The sequence below is a fragment of the Mesoplodon densirostris genome, chromosome 14 (genome assembly GCF_025265405.1).
Source record: "Mesoplodon densirostris isolate mMesDen1 chromosome 14, mMesDen1 primary haplotype, whole genome shotgun sequence".
In the NCBI taxonomy this organism is placed as follows: Eukaryota; Metazoa; Chordata; class Mammalia; order Artiodactyla; family Ziphiidae; genus Mesoplodon; species Mesoplodon densirostris.
In genome coordinates, this window is record NC_082674.1 from 28,554,695 (window position 1) to 28,578,788 (window position 24,094).

The window sequence follows — 24,094 nt, forward strand, 5'->3', positions numbered from 1 at the left end:
AACACTATGTGTTCCTGTAGTTAAAATACACTTTTACATTCTTTGTCTTCCCCCCAGAGATAAGTAGAGGTCATAGACAAAGTGTATTTGAATAGAAGATCACAGATTTTTGACACAGTAGAATGTAAGCAAATGTGTTTTCTCTTCAAACTGTCCATAAGAAATGGTTACAGAAAGTAAAAGTGTTTCAGTCATGAGAAAAGCTTAGTTTATCACTAAGGAAACCTTAGTTGATTGAAATTGATTAGTTAGTCGTTCAGAGTATAATTTATCTCTTCTAAATTGATAACAAATGACAAAATGATATGGCTAGTAAAATGTATCCGAGTTAAGACATAACTCATGTTGTATGCTCTGCATTATGCAGTGTCTCCCCATCTCCTGCACACCTACTAATCTAGCTGCAGGGCAGTGTGGCAGTAACTGCAAATCTCCACAGTCTATGTGTCTGAATTTTAATCCTGGATCCACTACTTACTAGCTATGTGACCTGCATTATGGTCAAGTCTGAGCATTTGTGAACATAGGTAAGGACTGACATGAAATAAAAAAACAAAATTATGCTGATAAGCAACAAATCATGAGATCGTTTATTGGGCTTTATGGGCTCTATCAGGCCAACCTAGCATACCTGGATCAGCTGCTGGGAAAGAAACAGAAATTAAAACCTACCTAGCTGCTCTGCTATTCTATGCAGATGCCTAGATTCCCATAACTATTCCACAAGATATTGACAGCTACTAGAATCTAACAGGAGTCTGAAATAAGTTCTCCTCAAACTTTAGTGCGCTTAGCAAATTAACTAGGATGCCCCATATCAAAGCCTCAGCAAGAGGACTTCTGATCTAGCAATTCAGGAAGAGGGTACAGAAATCTGCATTTACAAGCACCCCATTCCATTTAGATGGGGGAGCAAGAAGGCCTCTCAGATAAATTGTATGTAACATTTAAGATTATCAGACCTCCAAGTCTTCCTGTCTTCATTTCTTTTGTCAGTATTAGGATGTCAAAGAATGTCTTTGAGGGCTCCATACTACTTGAGCATTTGGTTGTATCAAGTGCAAAGGATAATGTGAGCTTTATTCTGCTTCTGTTCTTCTTATCAACAGAGACCTCAACTGTCTAAAAGATCACCAGAAGGAAAAATTTCCTTCAGTTCCTCTTGATACAAAAAAGGCAATATTCTCTCATGAGAAAAAGTGCTGGATTTAAACAAGGAGGACCAGAGGCACTGATTGAGAATTCTACAGTGGCTAAAAGAGAATTCCCATGAGCAAGACAATTCCATGGCTCAGCTGCTAGGTGTGAGGAAAGAAATTCATGTACACAAAATGTGCTTTGAGAGTATGTGTTAGTATATAGGAAATTGACAGAGTAGTGCCAAATGTTGATGCAACAGACTTCTCTGGAACTTCCTCCTACTACTAGGATATATGTTCCACAGCTAACAGGGCTTCTAAACCTTCCTTCAGGACTGGAAACTTTGCACCACCTTCTGAAGGCTGGTCACAGGGGATCTTGGTAAGAAGAAAAGAAATACATCTTAATCTTATTGGATAAAGAAAGCTCTAGTATTTATAAGCCATTAAGCCTTCATCACAACCCTGCCTGAAAGGGATAAGAGAGCTGTTTTCCAATCAACAGTGGTTTTATAGCATCTCTTCAATTTTAGAGTCATAAGCAGTTCAAGTTATTTTTTCTCAATATCTCTTTTATGCTATTATGATGCTGCTGTCATGTAAATTGGGAATTAGGTGTCAGGGTATGAAAATGCTCTACATGTGCACATTAAATGTTGCCTTAGAGCAGAAAGGAAAAACGTTTTCCATAAGTGTGCTGACAGATGAAAATTTTACAGAAGACATCTCTCAGAAGTCATCTGCTTTTAAGTTTACTAGATCATGTGCTTCCTAGGAAAAGAACTGCAATGATCAAAAAGAGTCAAAGAACAAATATCTAGTCCTTATTCTTAGTCCAATTCACAGGCCAGTGCATATTCTTCAGGTTCTCTATCCCATGTCCAGAAGGAAGACGACGTAAAATGTTTTGACCTGAAATGTTACAATATTATTGTCCAGTAAGACACTCTTCCTTAAGCCAATTATATAAAGCCATTTGATAACTCAATACTTAAATAGTATTCAAGGCTTTGCAGAATATGAATGTATGCAGACCTCAAAGTGAGTTTGTAGTGGTATGCTAATGACCCATATTTCCATTCTGAAATGTCTCAGCAACCTTTCCATCTATATGATCTCAAACAGCTTCTCATTTTTTATACTCATATCCAGTAACTTTTGTTTATCTAGATGTAATTATTACTAATTCTAGAAAATTTTCTGTAAAATTTCTACAACTAAAAACCAGACTTAGCTACTTTGTATAATACATGTTTAATATTTGTTTGGAGAAAATAGAATTGCTTCAATGTAATTCAATATCTCCATCATGATCACTAAGGAAGCCCGGTAATAACACTTTGTAGTAAAATCTGCATGAATCATTGTCTATGCTCCATACCTACTTTATCACACCTTTAATTGATTTTTTTCTTATATTACATGTTAAGTGAAAACTTCCTCTGTTCAGTCTTTCACTAAAACAAACATTTATTGAGAACCAACTCTTTTCTGGGCATTACATGGCAAAATATGGATGCTAAGTGTTGTTTCAAGGTTCTCTCTCCCTTTGGATTGCCCCAGGATATAGAGAAAACCAATCTCAACTTGCTCAGACCACAGTTATTTCAATGCAGTAATTTCAACAGTTGAATAAAATTGGTGAAACAATGTAGATAGATCACCACATGATTTATTAACTTATCTGACCTTATCAGAGTAAGCATGAGAAGCATTGGCTTTATTGAACTTCAGAAATTTTCAAATAAACATATTTATAGCAATAAAGAAGGACTGCTTTCCAGTCAACTATCCACTTACAAACTATAGCTTACTTTTTTTCCTGTTTACTTCACCCAGTGTTCTACATGGTAGTCCCTTAAAGAGAGACTGACCTTTCTGTACCCTATTAAAATATGTTATGTTGTCTCTGGCATTACCATGTCTTACTGTGAAAGAGACCTGGTAACTTCTGTTACCTCTGTACCTATTGGACCTTAGATGGTGCTTGCTTGATGTTTTTGCCAGGTGTGGGTAAACCAAGTTACACCTTAAAGTCAAAACTATCCAAATGATAAGATGTTTTTATAAGACCCCAGGTTGTGTTACACTGGCAATATTTTTTCACTCTCTTTGGACTTTCCAAATCACTTTTGATGCAAGCAGTGTCAAAACTTGTTTTTAAATTATAATCTGAACTTTAACCTGACAATATAATTTTTGAATTTTATCGTCAGCTTTTCCTCATCACAATAAAGTTGAATAAGACAGACTCCAGGTATACTGGTTAATTTTGCCCACGACTGTGAGCAATCATAATCAATCAATTTTACACATTAAATATCTTTTTTCTTCTTTAAATTGTGATATTGCTATGTATATTTCAAGACAAGAAATACTAAAATAAGCCTGTGGTTCCATCCAGTTCTTTAGGTCTTCTGAAGTGATGACAAAAATTTTAAAATTCAGTTGATTAACTGAGGACATTTAAAGAGATTACTCTTTCTCAATGAGAGGAATTGTTTTGGTGGTCACCACAGCAAAAGTGACCAAATGTAGCCAGCTCCAACTTTATGCTCTAGATGTTATGTTCTCATCTTTATTTTAATACATTTATGAGACAGCGGTGCTCAGAGAGTGATAGGATTGTTTTGCATTTGTTTTGCAGGGGAGTGTGTGTGTGTGTGTGTGTGTGTGTGTGTGTGTGTGTGTGTGTGTGTGTGTGTGTGTGTGTGGTATGCTTTGCATTAGATATGTTGGTTTTCCCTCAGTTAGATAAAAAATATATTAGATAAAAAATATATTCTATTTCATATTTATCTTAAAATGGATATTTTTGACTTGAAAAGTATATGCCAAAGGAATTCTGGTACTGCTACCCATTGTTTTCCAAACTCTTTCCATTCTTTTTATTCATCAAGACCATGTTAGTAACCTTATTTCCTCTATATCACAGTGTTTTTTTAATTTTAATGTACATTTTAATATTTCCTGCTTCTGAATTCATTGATGTGATAGTTCCGATAAATCACATCTCTCTAAGTAGGACAGGTGATGCTAACAGTCAGATCACAAAAGCTATGTGCCTTTTAATGAATCCAATATTTCTAATTTACTTTTCCCTCAAGAATGCATTTGCTTTCTACATTGCTTCAGAGTAGAACCCTCAATCATCTGTCAGCATGTGTTCTTAGAGTGACATTTCTGAAGTGATGAAAGTAGAATTTTTTTGGGTGGGGTACACGGGCCTCTCACTGTTGTGGCCTCTCCCATTGCAGAGCACAGGCTCCGGACGTGCAGGCTCAGCGGCCATGGCTCACGGGCCCAGCCGCTCCACGGCATGTGGGATCTTCCCGGACTGGGGTACGAACCCGTGTCCCCTGCATCGGCAGGTGGCCTCTCAACCACTGCACCACCAGGGAAGCCCAAAAAGTAGAATTTTAAACAGGAAAAAGAATCTTAACAACTACATTTAGTCTAAAAATCTGTCAAATATATCTTGAATAGCTGCATGGATGTAGCATGATTAGTTCCAAGAGAATGCAAGAAAAATAACATAATTCATCTAGGCCATGTATCATATCCCTTTACACTGGACAGGAGACAATAATAATGTGTTTAATTTAACTGAGGAAAATTAAAGAGGGCATATGTTTTTAATCCCATCCTATATTGCAATTTTATACTTGAGAAAACACTTCAATATATATTATCATTTTTAATTCTCACAGCACCCCTGAGATAAAGAGTATTATACCCATTTTACAAGTGATGAAACTGAAGTTCAGAGACGTGTTAAGAGGTTTGCCCAGGTTTATACAGTTAGTACCAGCAGAGCTGGAAGCCAAGCTAAGGAAGTTTGACTTGGAATTCAGCTGCCATTTATACCAGCCTAATGCTTAAAAGCCCTGAGTCTGAGGGGAAGTTAAATCAGTCACTGATCTTTACCCTACCTAAAATATTAATTTGAGTAAAATTTTCATAATGTTCTGTAATAACATTAATTCATCAATATTTATAAGGAGCAGTATTATTATTTTAGGGGAATTCACAAACCTCTCAAAATAATCCATTGCCAACTTGACCATGAATGTATTGAAATAGTATGAGAAACTCAAAAGAACCATATGTCTACATCTGGAAAATATCATTTTGTCCCAGCAGGAATTAGTCAAAAAAAAAAAATCAATAAATGGGTCTATGAATTTCATTCAGTTTCTGAAACAGACATAAAAGATTTTGCAAAATCACTCGGTATCAAAACATCAATTGCTCCTTATAATCAGTAAAAGGAGTGCAAATGATCAACACATTTTAGAAATTTATAGCTTTTTCATTTGCACATGGTTAATAATGGCTTCAGTTAAAACATAATTTCTTGCTTCAAAGAATGAGTCTGAAAACAGATGCCATCATTGATAATGGTAAATTATCAGTAAAACTCCTTTAGGGAAATGAGTATTTTTCTTTTGGGAAATGAGTATTTTCAGTTTTCTGATTTCATTAGTAAGATATTAAAAGTTGGAAGCTATAGCTACATCTTCTTTACAAACAACATTTTAAATGCAAATGGTGTTTCATAAATGTTAACAATTTGACTAAATTACTAAGAAGCCTACCAATAAGAGAAAATTTAGTGTAATGTAGAGAAAAGAATATGATTGTAAAATATAATAATAATATTAAATTAAAAATAAAAGTTAAAACTAAATTTAAAAACATAAATAAATTAATTAAAAATAAAACTGTGGGTATTAAGAAAGAAAGATCTTACATAATTTTCAAAACTTTATTTTACTATTGAAGGTACAGATTAGGTTAGGCATTTTGTGTGCATGTGCGTGTGTGTACACTTAAAAAGGATATTATATCTAAAACAGTAATTACAATGCAGTAAGTTCTATAGTTCTATAACAGAACTAAGTACAAAAGTCTTTAGATGTACAGAGAAGGATTATGTAATCTGTACTAGATCTTGAAGGACTAGAAGAATTTACTATGTGGAGAACAGAAGGACATTTCAGGGAAGGACATCACAGGTATAATCACATCAAGATAAGAAAGAACATATTGATAATATTGGTTAAAATACTTTTCACTCAGTACTCCCACACAAGCCAATTATACTTAAAGTGTGATTTCATGAGATAAGTAAGCATTTCCTGACAAAATTGTGGCTTCCCTATATTTCTGAAGGAATCTTTCTAGGTATCAACTCAGATGATGAACCCTGAAGTCAACTCTAAAAATTTACTCTAACTTGGTGTCCTATGGAATTAATCCATTTCACATTATAACACCTTAAATTGAATAATTTTGTAACTTTCTGAAATAGCATAGAATGGAGCACAGGATGAGGAAAGAGAAACACAAAGAGATGAGTAGGTAGTTCCCTAAGCAGTCACAGACATCATGAGAACTCAAACAAGAAGAAAATATTGGCAGTGGATGGTAGACATTTTGAAACAAGCTTGCTATGCTACAAAATATTCTTCATACTGGGTTTAGTTCTGAGCTGTAGCTTCTTTTTCTAGCTCTTCTGTGCACTTCCCTGTGGGAAATACTTTACCTTCAAGATTTGTCAGGGAGCAAAGGGGACAGATTTATGTTAGAGTGGAAATTTTGAAGAGGACTGAAGAAACACAAAGGAATAAGAGAGGTACAAGATGAGAAATAGAGAACGAGCACGATATTGAAAAGGTCACAGATTCTGGAAATAGGCAAAGAATCCAATCTTACTGGTCATTTACAAGCTCGGACTAATACTGGACAAGGTATTTAATTTCTCTGTGCCTCGACTCTAAGAAATAAAGGTATTTTCTGCTTTCCTGAGCAGTTTCGAGAATTCTCTAACCCCTTGCTTTAATTTTATCCTAACATTAATCATTACTTGGCATGGTAAATACTTATTCAATTAATTATTTTCTATCTCTTGAACTCATGTAAGCTGCTGAAGTCAGGGGCTTTTTTTTTTTTTTTACCACTGTTCCATCTCCAGTGCCTAAAACAATCCCTGGTTGAGTGGGAGTTCAGTAAAGAGCTGCTGCAGGAATGAATTAGTTTAATAAATAAATAATGTAAACATATGAGTGCAAAGCCAGACACAACATAGGCATTTAATAAATGCTAGAGAGATGCAGACAGACTTAGGTTCAAACTCTGGCAGTGTCATTGCTAAATGTGTGATCTTGGGCTTCTTTAACTGTAAAAAGGGTGTGAGAAAGAAGAATGTTCACCTTTGATGACTGTCATCAAGGTAAGACAAGATACCTTGTAAAATCCATGGTACCTACTACTACCATAATTCAGAGTAAGGGGTTTGTCCAATAAGATGAATGCTAAATTTGCACAGAGCCAAGTTCCTCCATAAAGAAAATAGCCTAGTTTGAAAATGCCCAGGTAAGGAGACAAGAGGTCACATTGGTACCTGGTGTTCCCCTGGAGCTAGGATCTGTACAGGACAATTAGAAATAAATTCAATTTACGGTTAGAGTGCAACTACAGGAAGCTAATACTGAAATTCAGAGGGTTATGCATTGGTTTTTATTCATAACTACATACGAGAATTCTTGTTTTTCCAAGTGTACCTTCCTGAGGGGCTCCCATAGATCAAAACGATAATGTTGGGCTTCCCTGGTGGCGCAGTGGTTGAGAGTCCGCCTGCTGATGCAGGGGACACAGGTTCCTGCCCCAGTCCAGGAGGATCCCACATGCCGTAGAGCGGCTGGGCCCGTGAGCCATGGCCCCTGGGCCTGCGCGTCCGGAGCCTGTGCTCCGCAACAGGAGAGGCCGCAACAGAGAGGTCCGTGTATCGCAAAAAAAAAAAAAAACAAACAAAAAAAACCCGATAATGTTGAAGGCAAAGTAATTTTCATAAACCAAGGTGATACAGTGTGAGATGACTTTCCATTTCTTATTTTCTAACAAGGTAGTATCATAGCATGCTGGAGTTTTAAATGAGACATCTAAAGACAAGAGTTGAGTTAGCCTTGGTCCTGAGAAAAGAAGGGAGGGACTTAGTCATTTGCCCAGTTTGGCCCTGATAATAATCTCCCAAGGCATCTGTTTTTCCTAATTTTCCATGTCCAAAACAATATTTGAAAAAGATAACAAAAATATGAATTTGTTCAACCAGTGTCATGCAGGCAGTGCATATAAAAGAACCACAGAACAATTTAGAAGTAAGTAAGTTATGTTGAATTTTAGTGAAATGCTCAAATTTTACATGATTGAAGATTCAATTTTATTAATGTAGCAAAATTGCATCACACAAAGTTGTTTTACTTTGTGTTACTCTCTCACGTTCTCCAAATACAGTGGGATGAGCTGAAGTATATGCTGAAACTGTATCACTGTTCAACTTCTCTCTCTGCCCAATCCTACTTCCCTCTCTCCCTAACAGGTTTTGTCCCCAGCAACATGCCACAACAAACCTCTCATATGCAGATCTCCATCTGTGAATCTATTTCCTGAGGAATACAATCTAAGATAGAAACTAAGAATAACCTGGCTTCAGGCAGAAGCAAAGGCAAATCATTTCTGGAAAAAAAAATCATGCCCAGTTTAGGCCTATAAAGATTAAGATCAAGAAATATTAACTCAGTATTGAAAAGAAACCCACAAAAAACAAGCCACCATGAATGAGAGTTAGAACAAAAAACAAACCTTAATGTTGAAATTACCAGGAAGAAAATATAAAATAATTTTGAGAGCAGCAAAACAAAAGTGACTCATCACATCCAATGGTACCCCCATAAGGCTATCAGCAAATTTCTCAACAGAAAACTTGTAGGCCAAGAGAAAGTGAGATAAATTAAACATGATTTTTTTCTTAAAAAAACTGCCAACCAAGAATACTATACCTGGTAAAGCTGTCCTTCAGAAATGAAGGAGAGATAGACTTTCCCAGACAAATAAAAGCTGAAGGAGTTCATCACCACTAGATCTGCCTTACAAGAAATGTTAAATGAAGTTCTTCTAGTTGAAATGAAAGGATATTAATTAGCAACATGAAAAAATATGAAAGCTAAAACTCACTATAAAGGTAAGTATATAATCAGATTCAGAACACTCAAACACTGCAATAATGGTACATAAATAATGATGAATGAAATGCTAAAAAGTAAAACATAAAATCACAATATGAGAAAGCAAGAAGTGATTATCAATTTGACTGGGAAGATTAAAAAAAGGTCATTAAACTTTAAAGTTTAAAATTAATTTGACTCAGGACTTCACTGGTCGTGCAGTGGTTAAGAATCTGCCTGCCAATGCAGCGGACACAGGTTCGATCTCTGGTCTGGAAAGGTCCCACATGCCGCGGAACAACGAAGCTCATGCGCCACAACTACTGAGCCTGCACTCTAGAGCCCATGAGCAACAACTACTGAGCCCGTGTCACAACTACTGAAGCCCACATGCCTAGAGCTCATGCTCCACAATAAGAGAAGCCACCACAGTGAGAAGCCTGCGTACCACAATGAACAGTAGCCCCTGCTTGACGCAACTAGAGAAAGCCTGTGTGCAGCAACACAGACCCAGCACAGCCAAAAATAAATAAATATTTTTTAAATTAAATTAAATTTAATTAATTTGACTCAATGAATAAATTTAAACATCAGATTAGTCCAGCTAAAGAGAAAATTACTGAACTGAAACTTAGCACTAAAGAAATTAACAAAATGTAGCACATAGATAAGGAGAGTCAAAATATGAGAGCAAGGCTTAAGTGATGTGAAGTATAGAATGAGAGGATCTAAAGGTACCTAATCACAGTCCAAGACAGAGAATAGAGTGGTAAGAGGAGAGGCAATATTAGAAGATACGGGTTGAGAAGTTTTCAAAGCCACTGCAACACTTGAATCTATAAATATGTAAATTATATTATATTCTATGCAGAATAAATAATTAGAAATCCACACCTAAGCAAATTCTAGCAAAATTGCAGAAAGCCATTAGCTAAGAGGATTAAATCAGCCCAAATGAAAAGAAAGATCAGTTAGGAAGGAATGACAATTAGACTGGCAGAAATGCTGAGAAAAAAATCAATGTTATCCTGGAATCCTGTCCCCAGTAAAACTATCTTTCAAGTGTAAATAAATGCACTGTGTTGATTCAATTGAGGAACTTGTTTTTTGTTTTGTTTTGTTTTTTGTTTTTTTATTTAGTCAAGGCACATATCTTGAGAGTGTGCAGCGTCCTTCTTACCCAAAAATTGAGAACTTGATTTCATTGTAATACAGTACATTTAGTCCTTTGATATCTGTGCATTCTGTTACTTTATTTAAATTCACATAATTAAGTAAAATAATAATTCACATAATTATTTTTACTCAAAGAGGCAGTACACCAGGATGTTGCTGTGTTAAGAATAATGCCTTTGGGACAAGGTCTAGGCATAGTTTTTTTCTCTATGCTTAGCTCTCTAAAACCACTCTCAAGTGTGTGCTTCTCTACCTAGGCACAGAAATAACCCCTTATCACCTTTGTCCCAATTACATCCATACTAAGCAAACCAGAAGCACGTCTTCATCGCTCACTCATTTATAAACAAGTGGTAAACTCCATTTATAGTCAAGCAGCTTATCCTAATTATCCTCCTCAATCTTTCTCTCCTCAGTGCCCAGAATTTATCAGACAAATATTCAAATAACAGGTATTTGATAATTTTTAAAATTTAAGAAAAAATAGGAAATTGTTTTAATAGACTTTTTGTTTTTGTTTTATGTATACTGCCTTAAATAGGCTCATTAGATTGAATGGCAGCCTTGTGATAAATTGAGATTTACACCTTCTAATTATTTAACACACTATTTTCCCATGGTAAATATTTTCATAATTAGGCCTCAGAAATAAAATTTAAATTAAAAGAGAAGGGTGAAATCATTTGTGTATAAATTAAATAAGCATCCTCAGATATCCCTCAAACTATAATCTTTGTCAATACATGCTTGCAAAGGTTTATTATATAAAGAAATCCATGTAAATTGATGGCAGCTTTCCCAGAAGAAATCAGATAAGCTAATTTAACTTTTTGGCAATATTCTTCTATTTTCTCACTTAGGTACATCATTATATTAGTCATGGGGAAACAATGAACTGTACCAAACTGAAAAAAATGCAAGCTCCCCTGTGAGAATTAAATGTGGTGAACACTTAATTATAAACCAAAAAGAAATTATCAGCTTTTCAGATGCGTTTTGAAATGGCCTTTTCAGATGTCTTTTAGAATGGCTGCCAGATAGATAGATGATAGCTTGCTAGCTACATAATCTAATGCCCAGAGACTACTGAGCAACACAGGAGTTGATATGTAAACTGGAGTAAAAAAGTTCTTGCTACAGATGACTCAGAGAATTCCTTCCATGAAATTGGGTATTGATGCTTTAAGATGGTAAACAGGGCTTCCCTGGTGGCACAGTGGTTGAGAACCCACCTGCCGATGCAGGGGACACGGGTTCGTGCCCCGGTCCGGGAAGATCCCACGTGCCGCGGAGCGGCTGGGCCTGTGAGCCATGGCCACTGAGCCTGTGCGTCTGGAGCCTGTGCTCCGCAACGGGAGAGGCCACAACAGTGAGAGGCCCGCTTACCGCAAAAAAAAAAAAAAAGATGGTAAACATAGTTGTGGTATAAAAATAAATTAATGCTATGGTCTATAGACAACCCACAAAGTCCACTCTAAGGAATCCATGTAATCTGCACTTTTGATCACTGCTACCCATGAGTGCTTATAAAACTCTGGTCTTAAGCCTAACCCTAACACCATATTAGTCAATGTCCACAAATGTACCTTGGGAAAAAATACAAACCCCAACACCCAATTTTTTTCCAGTGGAATCTTGAAAATTCAGACATGTCTTCATTACATTAAAACTACATTAACTCATTTATTTACTTGTTCTTCAAACATTTACTCTCTAGTGACTATATTCTGGTACTGCATTAAGTTGTGAAAACACAGAAATGAATGGAACCCACCCTCATCTGTTCAAAATCTACCAGGAAAGTCAGAAAAGTAAGATCAGACTGAAGTTTCACTAGAATTAACTTAAAATTATGATTAGTCATTGGTTGGTTGGTTAGTTTTTCAGTTTTCCAACCCCAGACACACATATTTTTGTCCTCAGCGTTTATATTCACAGATGGAACCAATAAGAAAATCTAATCTAATATTTATTATATTAAAATAAAGATTTTTCTCAAAATTCTTGTGCTAATTCGGCAATGCAATTTTAACATTAGATAGTCTGAATATCATCTATGCATCAGTCATCAACTTACAACACTTTCTTTTTTTTGAATTTTATTTTATTAATTTTTTATACAGCAGGTTCTTATTAGTTATCCATATTATACATATTAGTGTATATATATCAATCCCAATCTCCCAATTCATCACAGCACCACCAACAACAAACCCCACCACCACTTCCCCCCCTTGGTGTCCATACATTTGTTCTCTGCATCTGGGTCTCAATTTCTGCCCTGCAAACTGGTTCACCTGTACCATTTTTCTAGGTTCCACGTATATGCGTTAATGTACGATATCTGCTTTTCTCTTTCTGACTTACTTCACTCTCTAGATTCATCCACGTCTCTACAAATGACCCAATTTCATTCCTTTTTATAGCTGAGTAACATTCCATTATATATCCATTCATCTGTTGATGGGCATTTAGGTTGCTTCCAGACTTGACTACTGTAAATAGTACTGCAATGAACATTGGGGTGCATGTGTCTTTTTGAATTATGGTTTTCTCTGGGTATACGCCCAGTAGAGGAATTGCTGGGTCATATGGTAATTCTATTTTTAGTTTTTTAAGGAACCTACATACTGTTCTCCATAGTAGCTGTATCAACTTACATTCCCACCAACAGTGCAAGAGAGTTCCCTTTTCTCCACACCCTGTCTCCAGCATTTGTTGTTTGTAGATTTTCTGATGATGCCCATTCTAACTGGTGTGAAGTGATAACTCATTGTAGTTTTGATTTGCATTTCTCTAATAATTAGTGATGTTGAGCAGCTTTTCATGTGCTTTTGGCCACCAGTATGTCTTCTTTGGAGAAATGTCTATTTAGGTCTTCTGCCCATTTTTGGATTGGGTTGTTTCTTTTTTTAATATCAAGCTGCAAGAGCTGTTTATATATTTTGGAGATTGATCCTTTGTCCGTTGATTCATTTGCAAATATTTTCTCCCATTCTGAGGGTTGTCTTTTAGTCTTGTTTGTAGTTTCCTTTGCTGTGCAAAAGCTTTTAAGTTTCATTAGGTCCCATTTGTTTATTTTTGTTTCTATTTCCATTTCTCTAGGAAGTGGGTCAAAAAAGATCTTGCTGTGATTTATGTCTGAGTGTTCCTCCAATGTTTTCCTCTAAGACTTTTATAGTGTCTGGTCTTACGTTTAGGTCTCTAATCCATTGAGTTTATTTTTCTGTATGGTGTTAGGGAATGTTCTAATTTCATTCTTTTACATGTAGCTGTCCAGTTTTCCCAGCACCACTTGTTGAAGAGGCTGTCTTTTCTCCATTGTATATCCTTGCCTCCTTTGTCATAGATTAGTTGACCATAGGTTCATGGGTGCATGGGTTTATCTCTGGGCTTTCTATCCTGTTCCATTGATCTATATCTCTGTTTTTGTGCCAGTACCATATTGTCTTGATTACTGTAGCTTTGTAGTATAGTCTGAAGTCAGAGAGTCTGATTCCTCCAGCTCTGTTTTTTCCCTGAAGACTGCTTTGTCTATTCGGGGTCTTTTGTGTCTCCATACAAATTTTAAGATTTTTTGCTCTAGTTCTGTAAAAAATGCCATTGGTAATTTGATAGGGATTGCATTGAATCTATAGGTTGCTTTGGGTAGTATAGTCATTTTCACAATATTGATTCTTCCAATCCAAGAGCATGGTATATCTCTCCATTTGTTTGGATCATCTTTAATTTCTTTCATCAGTGTCTTATAGTTTTCTGTATACAGGTCTTTTGTCTCCCTAAGTAGGTTTATTCCTAGGTATTCTATTCTTTTTGTTGCAGTGGTAAATGGGAGTGTTTCCTTAATTTCTCTTTCAGATATTTTATCATTAATGTATAAGAAGGCAAGAGATTTCTGTGCATTAATTTTGTATCTTGCAACTTTACCAAATTCATTGATTAGCTCTAGTAGTTTTCTGGTGGCATCTTTAGGATTCTCTATGTATAGTAACATGTCATCTGCAAACAGTAACAGTTTTACTTCTTTTCCAATTTGTATTCCTTTCATTTCTTTTTCTTCTCTGATTTCCATAGCTAGGACTTCCAAAACTATGTTGAATAGTGGGGATAGTGGACATCCTTGTCTTGTTCCTGATCTTAGAGGAAATGCTTTCAGTTTTTCACCATTGAGAATGATGTTTGCTGTGGGTTTGTCGTATATGGTCTTTATTATGTTGAGGTAGGTTCTCTCTATGCCCACTTTCTGGAGAGTTTTTCTCATAAATGGTGTTGGATTTTGTCAAAAGATTTTTCTGCATCTATTGAGATAATCATCTGGTTTTTATACTTCAATTTGTTAATATGGTGTATCACCTTGATTGATTTGTATATATTGAAGAATCCTTGCATCCCTGGGATAAATCCCACTTGATCATGGTATATGATCCTTTCCATGTGTTATTGGATTCTCTTTGCTAGTATTTTGTTGAGGATTTTTGCATCTATATTCATCTGTGATATTGGTCTCTAATTTTCTTTTTTTGTACTATCTTTGTCTGGTTTTGGTATCAGGGTGATGGTGGCTTCATAGAATGAGATTGGGAGTGTTCCTTCCTCTGCAATTTTTTGGATGAATTTGAGAAGGATGGGTGTTAGCTCTTCTCTAAATGGACTTTTGTTTGTTGGAAGATTTTTAATCACAGTTTCAATTTCATTACTTGTGATTGGTCTATTCATATTTTCTATTTCTTCCTGGTTCGGTCTTGGAAGGTTATACCTTGCTAAGAATTTGTCCATTTCTTCCAGGTTGTCCATTTTACTGGCATAGAGTTGCTTGTAGTAGTCTCTTAGGATGCTTTGTATTTCTGCAGTGTCTCTTTAACTTCTCTTTTTTCATTTCGAATTTTGTTGATCTGAGTCCTCTCCCTCTTTATCTTGATGAGTCTGGCTAATGGTTTATCAATTTTTTTTATCTTCTCAAAGAACCAGCTTTTAGTTTTATTGATATTTGTTATTGTTTTGTTTCTATTTCATTTATTTCTGCTCTGATCTTTCTGATTTCTTTCCTTCTGCTAACTTTGGGTTTTGTTTGTTCTTCTTTTGCTAGTTCCTTTAGGTGTAACATTATATTGTTTATTTGAGATTTTTCTTGTTTCTTGAGGTAGGCTTGTATTGCTACAAACTTCCCTCTTAGAACTGCTTCTGCTGCATTCCATAGGTTTTGTATCATCGTATTTTCATTGTCATTTGTTTCTAGGTGTTTTTTTAATTTCTTTTTTGATTTCTTCAGTGATCTCTTGGTTATTTAGTAACATATTGTTTAGCCTCCAGGTGTTTGTATTTTTTACGTTTTCTTCCCAGTAATTGATTTCTAATCTCATAGCGTTGTGGTAAGAGAAGATGCTTGATATTATTTCAATTTTCTTAAATTTACTGAGGCTTGATTTGTGACCCAAGATATGATCTATCCTGGAGAATGCTCCATGCGCACTTGAGAAGAAAGTGTAATGTGCTGTTTTTGGATGGAATGTCCTATAAATATCAATTAAATCTATCTGTTCTATTGTGTCATTTAAAGCTTGTGTTTCCTGAGTAATTTTCTGTTTGAATGATCTGTCCATTGGTGTAAGTGAGGTGTTAAAGTTTTGCACTATTATTGTGTTACTGTCAATTTCCTCTTTTATAGCTGTTAGCAGTTGCCTTATGTATTGAGGTGCTCCTATGTTGGGAGCATATATGTTTATAATTCTTGTATCTTATTCTTGGATTGATCCCTTGATCATTATGTACTGTCCTTCTTTGTCTCTTGTAACATTTATTTTAAAGTCTATTTTATCTGCTATGAGTATTGCTACTCCAGCCTTCTTTTGATTTCCATTTGCATGGAATATCTTTTCCATCCCCTCACTTTCAGTCTCTATGTGTCCCTAGGTTTGAAGTGGGTCTCTTGTAGACAGCATATAGATGGGTCTTGTTTTTGTATGCATTCAGCAAGCCTGTGTCTTTTGTTTGGAGCATTTAATACATTCACATTTAAGGTAATTATCAATATGTATGTTCCTATTACCATTTTCTTAATTGTTTATGGTTTGTTTTTGCAGGTCCTTTTCTTCTCTTGTTTTTCCCACTTAGAGAAGTTTCTTTAGCATTTGTTGTAGAGCTGGTTTGGTGGTGCTGAATTCTCTTAGCTTTTGCTTGGCTGTAAAGGTCTTCCTTTCTCCATTGAATCTGAATGAGATCCTTTCCAGGTAGAGTAATCTTGGTTGTAGGTTCTTTCATCACTTTAAATATGTCATGCCACTCCCTTCTGGCTTGTAGAGTTTCTGCTGAGAAATCAGCTGTTAACCTTATGGGAATTCCCTCGTATGTTATTTGTCATTTTTCCCTTGCTGCTTTCAATAATTTTTCTTTGTCTTTAATTTTTGCCAATTTGATTACTATGTGTCTCAGTGTGTTTCTCCTTGGGTTTATCCTGTATTGGACTCTCTGTGCTTCGTGGACTTGGGTGGCGATTTCCTTTCCCATGTTAGGGAAGTTTTTGAGTATAATCTCTTCAAATATTTTCTCGGGTCCTGTCTCTCTCTCTTCTACTTCTGGGACCCCTATAATGCGAATGTTGTTGCGTTTCATGTTGTCCCAGAGGTCTCTTAGGCTGTCTTCATTTGTTTTCATTCTTTTTGCTTTATTCTGTTCCACAGCCATGAATTCTACCAGTCTGTCTTCCAGGTCACTTATCCATTCTTCTGCCTCAGTTATTCTGCTACTGATTCCATGTAGTGTAGTTTTAATTTCAGTTATTGTATTGTTCATCTCTGTTTGTTTGTTCTTTAATTCTTCTAGGTCTTTGTTAAACATTTCTTGCATCTTCTCGATCTTTGCCTCCATTCTTTTTCCAAGGTCCTGGATCATCTTCACTATCATTATTCTGAATTCTTTTTCTGGAAGGTTGCCTATCTCCACTTCATTCAGTTGTTTTTCTAGGGTTTTATCTTGTTCCTTCATCTGGTACATAGCCCTCTGCCTTTTCATCTTGTCTATCTTTCTGTGAATGTGGTTTTTGTTCCACAGGCTCCAGGATTGTAGTTCTTCTTGCTTCTGCTATCTGCCCTCTAGTCACAACACTTTCTAATGACTAAATGCCTTTCATAGTCTCAGTATCTTTTGCAATTGAAACACAGAACCTGATAATTAAAAGCCTATGCTAAACGTAACCCCTTCAAGTGCCTCCTTAACGTTGTACTACCATAATTGACCAAGAACAAACACATTATGCATTGTCACTTTGCTTCATTTAATATAGGACACAACGGACCCATTTCTGCCATCGTGTCAACAAGGTATCATTAACCTTCTTCAAGAAGCCAATCCTGCTGTGCAACAGCTGCTTTACAAACAGAGAAAAATAGGTAGAGATATTGAATTTAAAGAAAATTGTTGGATGAATTTAGAAATAAAACTGCTATGAAGAAGAGGGCATGACACGCCCACAGTCTGAAAGAAAATAGGTTAAATAAAATAGATAAGGCTTAAAAGAGAAATTTGAAATTGATTTCAAAAATGTAAAAAACAAATATTGTCTATGTAGACTGAGTCAACTACCAATCTTTATGATAACAGTTTAACTGTGATATTTCAACAGCTTTTTTTTGTGTGAGTTTTAATTAGGAAGGATATGTTGGACAATTGTTTTTTTAAAGATTGTCAGCTTTGCCAGTTACTATTTTTGAGTCACTGAAGGGATTACTGTTAGTTCTAATTATTCTTCAAGGTTAACAAGAAGCACTAAGGTAAATGTGTGTACTTACGGGGTTTCAAGATCATAAGGTTGCATTAACACTGACACAATTTTTGTCAATACATAATTTAACCCCATCCCTAAATGACAGATGGATTTTTAGGTGAACAGGTTTCTGCTGCTACTGAAAGTATTTTCATCTATTTGCTGATTATAAACATATTGTCATCACTAGGAAAAAACATTCGTGTTTGTTTGAATCCATGTATCTAGGTTTTTTTTTTTTCAGTGATTCATAGCAGGAAATTGACTAGAAGATGGTAAAAATCTAATATCTTTTCTCTATTCTGGCATGTCTCACCACACTGACAAATATTTACCCAATTTACTTGATTTCTATAGAACTATGCAAACACTGTTTTCTTCCCTTTTTCTATCATCCTGGTTTAATTTCACAGGTTGTATAACATCATGAAGGTCAGGAATATCGCTTCTATTTCTGACAGCTACTGCTGAGAAACTAGAGAAAATCAATTATATCTCTTTGTTTTAAAGGGCAGTGGATGGTAATTGAGAAAAATAATCTCATTTTTCTGCTTATTAGTGTGTTACCAATCCACATTGAAGTGGTAGGAATTAAGAAATAGCATCCTGCACTCATTCACAAGGGATGGGATATCTTGTCTCACTCCTCACATGGCTCCAATTTGAGGGCAGATCAAGGAGTGACACACCATAGAGATAGAATGTGGCTATACCAATAACAATACTTGATGTTTAGATATCACTTTACAGTTTAAGATTCATTTCCATTTATGCCATTTAATTTCAACTTCAATAACCCTGTCACACATTAAGCATAATATTAACATCCGGTGTTCTCATTACTACCAAAATCTACTTAAGAAATGGCAATATTGACTAGATTACAAAATCTATTTTTGTGTCTCTTCACACAGAACAAAACTAGCTAGAGTGAATAGCAGAGGAGAGATACAGAAAGGAGATTTAATTATGTAACAGGTGGTTATATTTTTATATCTGCTGAGTATAAAGGAAGTATTTACTTTTAGTTAAATTTAAATGTATCAACTATTTACTTAATATAATACCTAGTAGGTACACTGCACTACACTATATACTCTGGGATGTGCAAAAAGGAGATGATAGAGTTCTTACCAACAAGGAGCTTATAATCTCCCAATCATATAGGAGGTACTATATGTAAATTAGAAAAACTATGAGAAAAAATGAAATCCCAAGATGAATACACAGAGATTAATAATGAAACAAAAAAATCTTGAAGTAGTACTTAATATTTGAATTCGACCTAAAAGGTTTTGATAAGATTGAGGAAAAGCAGAAAAGTACAGTATTCACTGTCTACTATGTTAGGTGAATAAGACACAGGTTCCCCCTTGAGGTCATACTTAAATGAGGAACTCATAGTCACTTTCAATATGCCAAAAGGAGACAGTTGGAAAGTAGTATAACATATCTTTGGCTAGATTAAGATATCTGAAGCAACTGAAGTTCTCTGAATAGAGAGCTATGTAAGGAGAGTGAATATTCAGAATAATTAACTTGGCAGCTATCTCCATGTGGAGTTTTCTCGTTTATCTATAAGTAATGAAAAAAATCTGTTGAACATCTTCACATCTTCTGCATATATTTAATGGCTATAAAGAAAACCCATGCAAACTAATGCTGAGAGTGTTAAACTGACTCTCTGTATAGTAAAGTCTCGTGCTCTTACCCACGATCAATTATATTGATTTCTAATAGTCTTTATTCAAAAAGTATTTCATTATCCCTTCTTATTCAGTGGTGAAGACGAGTAGGAATGTATTACTGAAATTATGCATACCTAGCTCAAATCATACCATCTCATGATTTTTTTCAATAGTATATTTTATTGCTCAGACTGACCTCAAAATTTAAGTCATTTCAAATGTGCTTGAGTTTACAGCATTGTGAAGTTAGAAATCAAACACACACTTCAATGGAGAAATCCACTGGGGAAAGACCGGTAGAGAAAATTAGTGTGGTCAGTGCCAGTAAACCCATCAGCACAGTAATAGTTTGGGATGTTTATGGCAGGGCACACAAAATTACAGTAAGCTATTTGATTTAACTATCCATATTGCCTTCCTTAAGGCAAAGTGATAAAAGTCAACATTTTATTTACATCTATGTGATATAAAGTTACTTGGGGAGCTGTTTGTAAAGTAGCTATAAATAGCTTTTTCTTTTTATTACTTTGCTGGCATAGCTCAACAACGACATGAAATTTTCCAACTTTAAAGGGACGTCTTTCTAATTATTTCTCCAATTTCCCATTTTGTGTATAGATATCTTAATGAAATATTTAAATGGGTGAAAGAAATTTGGGTTAATATAAGGTTTATATTGAGATCATTCAAGGTTTACTTTAATCACTTATTTCTAAGATATTTCTCCACATTTTATGTTTATACATTTCCCTAAAATACAATATGGACAAGATATGTTTACTTTCTCTTTTGAAAGGAAGTAAAAGAGTTGAAAGTCTGGTTACCAATTACTATTTCTCCAATTCATTCTTCTAGTCTGGGCTTCAGAAGTATATATCTCGTTGCTTATTTTATATCTCTACTTAGTATCCTCTCTAAAAGATAATTCAGATGATTTTAGGCTGCTGTAAACCTGCTACAGCCGATCTCATCCACTCAGTATAATTAAAACTCTAGTCAGAATACAAAAAACCCCATGGGAACATTGAAAAGTAAACAATAACATAGTACAATAAGGAGACAAGTCAACACTTAGAGAATGGCCTGTACTGAATTAAGATTTATTTTCCCTCTTTACATTTTTGCTTTGACCCGAGGGCAACCCAGTTGTAGAATGCACAGAGGAATAACTCTGAGAGAAACCCCCTGCTTTTGTCTAAGGGATCAGGAAAAGGGGACCCTGTAGCTGGAGAGTAGAAGGAAATTTCTCATTTTTTTCTTTTTTTGTTCTATTTCATTCCTGCCCTAACTTTAGACTCAGTCACAGAGCTGCACTGCAGCAGCAAAAACTCCAAGAGAAAACTCTATATGTCTGGACAGAAGAACTTGGGAAATGAGCCCCTGAAGTTCAAAGAAAGAGAAGAGAATCCTCCTTCTTTTTCTCTCTCTCTCTCTTTATTCCCTGCTTACCCTGAAGGCAACACTAATTACACAGAACAACATTACATACAAGGGGCTAAAATTCTAAGAATGTGTTTCTGGACAGAACTGGGAAAAGGGACTGCTAAGTTCCAGAGAGTGTAGCAGGGACTCTACTTACCCTAGGTCTGTGAAATAACTGACAAAAGTTCTGGCTCACTCACTAGCAAATATGTGGAATAAAAACAAAGAAACATAGCAAAGGTTTTTTGTTTGTTTGTTTGTTTTTTGCAGTACGCGGGCCTCTCACTGTTGTGGCCTCTCCCGTTGCGGAGCACAGGCTCCGGACGCGCAGGCTCAGCGGCCATGGCTCATGGGCCCACCGCTCTGCGGCATGTGGGATCTTCCCGGACCGGGGCACGAACCCGTGTCCCCTGCATTGGCAGGCGGACTCTCAACCACTGCACCACCAGGGAATCCCACAGCAAAGGTTTTGAGAACTGAACTACCATATAAACCACTGGAAAGAACTCAGTCTACTCCTGAGTGTCATATGCATGGGACAGGCTTAAACATCATGGGAAAAAGGTGAAAATGGAACTGACACTGGAACAGAGGGTGACACAGACTTGAAGTTTGGTTGGTTGCCAACTAAAATATAAGACAAAACAAAACAACATTCTTCAGTTGATCTTAATAGGATCCTGAGCCACATAATATTCAAAATTCCCAAGAAACAACCCATGATCTCTACATACAAAGAACCAAGAAAATCTAATGAATTCTCATGGGAAAACATGTTGAAATTATCAGACTTTAAAGCATCTAACATAAGTGTGCTCCATGAGGCAAAAGTAAATACTCTGGACATTAATGGAAGTTCTCAGCAGAAAAATAGAAAAAACATATAAAAGAAGTAAGTAGAAATTTAAGAACTAAAAAATACAATAAAATTAAAATTTTAATGATAGATTAAATAGCAGACTAGAGGTGACAGAGAAAAGATTTTGTAAACTTGAAAATGGAGTAATAAAAATTATCCAATCTGAAGAACAGAAAGAAAAAAAAAAACTAAAACACAAATGAACAGGACCTCCTCAGAGACCTATGAAACAATATCATAAGATCTGACATCTATGTCATTAGAGTCTCAAGGGATAGGAGACAGTGATGAAAAAAATTAAAGAAATACTGGATGAAAACTTTCCAAATTTGGTGAAATATTTAAATTTATAGATTCAAGAAGCTCAACAAACCACCAAACGACAGGATACACGTATAAAACCATGCCCAAATACAACATAATCAAAATGCTAAAAACCACATATATATAATTATGAGAGAAAAATGACACATTACATAACTACCTAATGGGAGCAAAATTTCTAATGACCATCAATTCTTCATCAGAATCCTTAGAGGCCAGAAAACAGTGGAACAACATTGTTAAAGTGCAGAAGGAAAATAACTCTATACTCAATAAATACATCCTTCAGCAATAATATTGTAGTAATAACAATTTCAGATTAACAAAACTAAGAGAATTTGTTGTGAGATGACCTGCTTTAAAAGGAAATTCTTCAGGTTTATGGGAAAGGATAAAAAAGGTGTCTTGGAACTTCAGGAATAAGATAAGATGGTAAATAACTTGTCAAATACAGTAACTTTTTCTCTTCTAAATTACTTAAAATATGTATGAATATTAAAAGATATACATATGTATTATAAGATATTTCATATATTATGATATAAAAAGCTATTATACTAAGATATATTTTAAATAATAATAAAACATAATATATAATATTATATATGACATAATAATATATAATAAAAGATATTATATATGTATATGTAATTGTCTGATGCGATTTTCAATGGATGTAAATGTAGTACAGATGGCTATGCCATAAAGAAGAGAGTTTGAAAGGATCTATATGGTTGGAACCCTTCCTCATTTTACTTGAAGTGATAAAATATTAACTAAGTAGTCTATAAAAAAGTTAGGTAAGGGGCTCCCCTGGTGGCACAGTGGTTAAGAATCCGCCTGCCAATGCAGGGGACATGGCTTCCAGCCCTAGTCTAGGAAGATCCCACATGCTGTGGAGCAACTAAGCCCGTGCACCCCAACTATTGAGCCTGCACTCTAGAGCCCGCAAGGTGCAACTACTGAAGCCCTTGCACCTACAGCCCGTGCTCCGCAACAAGAGAAACCACCACAATGAGAAGCTGCACACCACAACAAAGAGTAGCCCCCGCTCTCTCCACAACCAGAGAAAAGCCCACACGTAGCAACGAAGACCCAATGCGGCCAAAAAAAAAAAAAAAAAGTTAGATAAGTGTATGATAATCCCCAGTATATCCAATAAAAATATGATGCAAAAGATCATCAAAAGCTAACAGATAAATGAAAATGGAATACTAAAGAACATTTAAATAATTAAAAGATTTCAGGAAAGATGACATAGAATAATAAAATAAAAAAACGTTCTATGGCTCTCCTTTCTGCTTTCCTTTTTTTTTTTTTCTTTTTCAGCAAGCACTCTCCAGATCCTTATAAGTTCCTGAAGTACCTATTTGTCTCTCCCCTGCTGATCTCTCCTGGTTTGGGTTATACCACTTTTCCTCTGGCTCACTGTGTTCAAGCTAGATGATATTGGTTCCATTTTTCTAACATTATTGACCACTTCTTTTGGTATCTGTGTACATGCTGTTAACAGGGCCTAGCATAATTTCCCCACCCCAACCCATATACGCCACATTCTTCACCTAACTCCCATTCATCTTTTAGGTTTACTTTGATTTCTTATTTCAAAAAGTCTCTCCCGACCATCTCTTCATCTAATTGTGTTGCCCCTTTAATATGCTTTCATGCACTCTGAAATTTTCTTTCATGACATTTATCACAAGCTTTAATTATAAAAAGGC